Source organism: Mus pahari, chromosome 7 (genome assembly GCF_900095145.1).
Source record: "Mus pahari chromosome 7, PAHARI_EIJ_v1.1, whole genome shotgun sequence".
Classification (NCBI taxonomy): Eukaryota; Metazoa; Chordata; class Mammalia; order Rodentia; family Muridae; genus Mus; species Mus pahari.
Window position 1 is genome coordinate 38,279,206 of NC_034596.1, and position 5,719 is coordinate 38,284,924.

Below are 5,719 nucleotides of genomic sequence, written 5' to 3' on the forward strand. Positions count from 1 at the left end.
AAAGAAAGAAAGAAAGAAAGAAAGAAAGAAAGAAAGAAAGAAAGAAAGAAAGCAAGCAAGCTATGAAGCAAAATTAGAACTCTAAATGTTAAAGGTTTTGGTTTTTTTTTTTCCTGCTGTTTCTGTTTTCTTTTTCTTTTGTTTTTTTTGTTGTTTTTTGTTTTTTTCTACACAGGGTTTCTCTGTATAGCCCTGGCTGTCCTGGAAGTCACTTTGTAGACCAGGCTGGCCTCGAACTCAGAAATCTGCCTGCCTCTGCCTCCCGAGTGCTGGGATTAATGGCATGAGCCACCAAGCCAGCTGCTTCTGTTTTCTAAACAAAAGCTTGTAACTTTGTATTCTCTGCCTTTATAAACCCCTGATGGAGATGGATGGGCCCAGCCTTGGGGAATCCCAAGTCTAGGCATAGACCTGGCACCAATATCTGAACAAAAGGCTCTTCTTTGTTGATATTTATTAATGCTCAGACCGGGGAATCTCTGAATGACCCCAGACCCATACATACTGTGGAGGCCTTCTCTAACACACACCTCTCTACCCTCAAGCCAGGTCTTCCTCTATAACCACACGCACGATACTCCATTGATGCACTCAATATACCATGTTAAAAGCCCTTACCTATGGCCACTTTCCCCTCTCCTACTTCACCCATGCACCTTCGAGCCACATATCGATCATTTTCCTATCCCCAGAACTTAGCAGAATGTAGGTCCTCACCAGATCATTTTGAATGAATAAACAAATGAATGAGCCAGTCACACATAAGCCATCCTCTGTGACCAAACACAGAGGGACAAAAAGCAGAGAGAGAACTTAGACCTGGGGTGTACCCAAGTATATAGGTAGATGGAAGAAAAGAAGGTAAATAAATAAATAAATAAATGCAGGCTGCTGAGAATGTTTGCCATAAAAGTAAGAGGATCCACAAAAATTGCGTTGTCCTCTTCATTTTTATCTGCATGTTAAGTTTCTGGAATATATGCAAATTTCTTTCGGAACCGAAGCCCTTGGAATACTTGCTAAGCTGGTGTCATGGAGGGGGTCCCACCATTTTATGGGACTTGGAGAGTGGCCCTGGTGTCCTCCTCATGCCACCTCTGTTGCTTTGTCATCTGTGGCCAGCACTGATTACAAATGGCAGTGAAAAGAAGAGGAAGAAGGGACAAGCAGCTACCTTTAGGGAAGCCAGAGTTGTCTAAAATTCCAGACGCGCCTGCCTCTAGTGTATGATGGTGCCTCTATGTGTATGTCTACACAGCCAAGGAAAGCTTGGAAGAGTTTTAGCCACGAAAGGAAGAAAGTACAACTGAAGGGACTCTGGCCAGCTCAAGGGTGGCAAGCATGGCTCTCACTGGCCTTGCCCTTCTCCCCCATTCCCTCTGCCTTGCTAAAAATCATTAGATGACATTCGTCAAGCTAGCCACCAAGGTCCATTCCCTTAGTTGGCCACTTTCTTCCTCCTGAGGCTGACTACCAAGATCCAGCAATCAAAAGCCACTTGGCTCACCTAATTAACATGCCCAATTAAAATTAAACACCACATCTTAACACACGGCTTCTCATGGTACCTTTATAAACCTCCATTTGCCTATGGGGCACATTTGTTCCCCTCTCTATCCTGAGGCTCCTTTGTCCCCGAGGGGTGGGAGGTTCCCTCCTCCCTCTCCCTAGTTCCCTTTTCTTTCTCCCTCATCCTCTATCTCCTATCTTTGTCCCCCTGGGGCAAATAAATCTCCTTTGTGCTGAGAACTTGATCTTGGGGGTCCTTAGCCAATGCTTTTCCTCTCAACAACCAGAGAGCGAATGTAGAAGGGGGTGTGTGTGTGGGGGGGATAGTCGTGAAGTAGAGTTGGAATCAGAAACCAGGTTTCGGGGCTGGAGAGATGACTCAGTGGGTAAGAGCACCCGACTGCTCTTCTGAAGGTCCAGAGTTCAAATCCCAGCAACCACATGGTGGCTCATTAACCATCCTTAACAAGATAACCATCCTTAACAAGATAACCATCCTTAACAAGATCTGACGCCCTCTTCTGGAGTGTCTGAAGACAGCTACAGTGTACTTAGATACAATAAATAAATAAATCTTTAAAAAAAAAAAGAAAAAAGAAAAAAGAAACCAGGTTTCAATCCAGTTATTGAAAAAAAAAAAAACAGTGAAGATTAAAGCAGAGCGTTCATCAGGTTTAACGGCAGTTTAGGGCTGGTGTGTAATTTCGTGGTCAGGATCTTATTTGAAAAAATAGAAATAAGTAAATGAAAGCCATGAGGTTAGAGTGCTAAGTATGGAGACGTTTAGAACTGCAGAGTGGTTTTGCTTCACTTTGTTTTCCCTGAAGGAAGAATATTTACTTTGTTTGACAACACCAGCAACAGAGAGAGAGATTCTCTTACATCTGGAGGCTTAAACCTCCAAATTTTAGTCTTAAATCCAGGATACATCTGCTTACACAGCTGGGAGAAAGGAGAAAGGCAGTTTAGAGACATTGAAGAGAAAGAAAGCATGCAGGTTGGGAAATGTAGAGTACCCACCAGCTTTGCAAACACTGCAGCTTTCCACCTTGACCTGAACACACCCCCAGCCCATGTCCGGCTCGGAGCCGTTCCTTCCTGTTCTCCGACAGGCAAAGTAAGAGACATCAGTTATATAAGAAAGAGTATCAGCCTTCAAGGGAGACTGTCTCAGTCACCCTCGCCTCCGTATTTACACATTCCCAACGCAGTACTTGAAGGTCACTTTCTACACACCTACAGCTAAGGATAAGGAAAGAAGCAATATCAATCCTTTGCCATCAATGAGTTTGATTCTGACAACAATGTGTACAGCTGCTTACTTTTGGAAAGCAGTGCCCTACCTCTGCCACTGCACTCAGTTACTGTAAAAGTCAGACTTCAGAGAGTAAGAGATGGCGGGGCACACAGTACACTGTATGCTTCTCTAGTCTACAGTATATACCCTCATGTCTTAAGTGACTGGAAGAATCTAGACCTATAATACATCTATAGAATTCAAACTTGGAAAATGGAGGTAACAAAACATGTTCATCTTGAGGAGCTATTAGGTGGGCAGTTCTCTTAGTCCTTGAACAATGTAATTGTAGTAGGCACTGAACTATTGCTATGCCAGCTCGTGGAAGTAGTCCTAAAGATAGTTCGTGCTAAAACTGTCTTGAGTAAAACTGGTTTCTTCACCAGCCCCAAATTCCTACATAAGGTGCCTCTGAGCAAAAGGTTAACTGCCTGATCATTGGAGTGCTACTGCTGGCTTCTGTAAACAGTGCTGGCTTGAAGCAGGTGTGTTGAGAACAATTGAGGGGTTTTGTTCGTTTATTTGTTTGCACTTAAAAATAACCAACTGGAGGTCAGGGCTGCTTCCTGCTAATCGGCTTGGGACAGTCCCACCAGCGGTGACTAAAGACCCCACTTGACTTATTCAGTCCATTCGTGGGGGGGTTTCTCTTCAAATATCACATAACATCACTAAGCCTCCAGTTTCTCATTTGCAAATAGACTGGTAATCCTTACCTTACCATCAGCTTCGGAGAGGTACACAAAATGTCCTTGTAAATTGTTCACATCACACTGGCACCTAGGGATCACCAATAAATGGCACGTTATTATGGGTCAAAACTGACAAAAAGAAGCTAGCATTAGCCCAAAGCTAAAAAAAAAAAAAAAAAAAAAAAAAAACAGTCATAAAGTACCATCAAATGCTGGGATGAGCTGCACACATCCCTTCTGGAACAACCTTTTACACCACAGACAGAGAATGTACCAGGAGCCAGAAGAACAGGAGAACCCGAGTGGTTTTGCAGCAGTCAGCCTTGATAGGGCCTCCTGGGTTTGGTCTTGGTAATAATAGGAAATGCTGAGTCACCCTGCCTCTGGAGAAGGTGGGGCTGTGGCAGGCCTCCCAGAGAGCTGCCCAGGCCCACTCCATCCACTCTGGTCTCCTGACCCACTTAAGGCTGACCTTCTCTTTGTCTCTGCCCAGTTTATGCTTCAGTCTCTCACCCAACTGGTTATTTTCCTGCTCGGGAACACGTACCTCCTAGCTCCTAGCCCCGTCTCAGAGGCTGAACTCAACAGGCAGGTGCCTGGGAATTTCCATCTTCACAGGGGAGGAGGCCCTCATGCCAACTTCTTTGCTAAGAGCCCTGCTTGGGTTCTCAAAGTGTTAACTGTAAGGGAGGGACAAGTCGAAGACCTGTGGGAAGTGGAAATGAATGAAAACCTAACTAAGGGAGAATGAGAGGCCTGCTCCAGAGGATGGAACACCACCTTCGTTAATTCCACCACCCATCTGTGCCCTGTTGGGGGTGCCAGGGTTTAAAGATGTCTTGCCATCTCTCCTCAGCTCCAGGTTATCTCTATAATAAGAACTAATTGTATTTGTTAATTGGCCCTTACTCCATACACTTGCAACTAGGAAATGGCTTGTTCTGGTTTGCAGGCTGCACAGCTCTCTCGCAGACTCAGATGTCATCAGTAGATCACGTTGATGCTATCAGAAATGACAATGAAATGACTTTTTTAGCATCCACAGTAGCAGGAGAACGGGCATTTGTACAGAATCCTACCTTCTCGGGTCGTAAATTAACCACGCCCAGCCCCGTTTCCCTTTAACTCCACTTCCTGTTTCTTTGTGAAATACAGAGTGGTTAGAGGTCTCAAAGGGTGTTTAGACCGAGCTGTCACCACTTTTCTTGCAACCTTGGCCACAAGCCTGTGAAATGACAGAACACAGTAGGGGCTTAGTGGTTGTGAAAAGAGCAACCACCACCGCAGCTGCTTCCTTTCCTCTTGGGTACCAACCTCTGAGATTGTATTCTTGAACCAGAGGGAGCTTCCAGCCCCTCCAGTGATGATGATGCAGATGACTTAAGAAACCTCGGCGCTACACCTTGCCCCATAGGCTTTCTCCGTGCTGGTCTCAGAGCAGAGCTGCTACTGCGGCTGCTGGGTCTTTCTTCCTCTCTAAGCCTATCAGTCCAGCTCCTTCTTCTTCTTCTTCTTCTTTTTTTTTTAAAGATTTATTTATTTATGTTATTTATATAAGTACACTGTAGCTGTCAGACACACCAGAAGAGGGCATCAGATCCCATTACAGATGGTTGTGAGCCACCATGTGGGTGCTGGGAATTGAACTCAGGACCTCTGGAAGAGCAGTCAGTGCTCTTAACCGCTGAGTCATCTCTCCAGGCTCCAGTCCAGCTCCTTCGAAGGGGGCCCTTTCCCAGCACAGAATGGAGAGCTAAGGTTCCCAGAGAACCTCCTTCCCTGACAGTGAGACTCCTTTTTATTGACCTATACTGTCAAAGGCTTGCCTTTGAAAACGGTTTTAAAAGAGCTTAACTTTGACCTTTGTGCTAAGATCCCCTCCTCCGTTGAAGTTCTTGTCTGTAGGCGGCCATGCCTTGGTTTTACTTGTCAATGAAATGAACAGGTAGTATTTCCTTGATTTGGCTCAGTTTTTGTTGTTGTTACTATTGAGAATCCAGATCGAATCATGCAAGAAGAATTGGGGATTTTTAATTGTAAACGTGTATAAACGATTTTTATTAACAATTCTGATTACAAACTACTATAAAGTCATTTTATAAGATATAAAAATTCAGCTGGGTATGGTGGCGCACGCCTTTAATCCCAGCACTTGGGAGGCAGAGGCAGGTGGATTTCTGAGTTCGAGGCCAGCCTGGTCTACAGAGTGAGTTCCAGGACA

At 44.8% G+C, this 5,719-nt stretch overlaps 1 protein-coding gene across 2 annotated transcripts in view; it reads right to left on the bottom strand.

The window, feature by feature from the left end:
* Positions 1-3,801, bottom strand: part of Ifrd1 (interferon related developmental regulator 1) — a 47,193-nt gene extending 43,392 nt beyond the window's left edge. Inside the window, exons 1-2 of one of the 2 annotated variants that reach the window (XM_029540850.1) lie at positions 3,702-3,801; positions 3,528-3,586 (exon numbers count right to left, since the gene is read on the bottom strand). The gene's annotated coding sequence lies outside the window, so the exon portion shown is untranslated. Of the gene's footprint in view, positions 1-3,522; positions 3,587-3,701 lie in introns of both variants that reach the window. The other variant, XM_029540849.1, reaches the window with a different exon arrangement.
* Between the last annotated feature and the right edge of the window lie 1,918 nt (positions 3,802-5,719).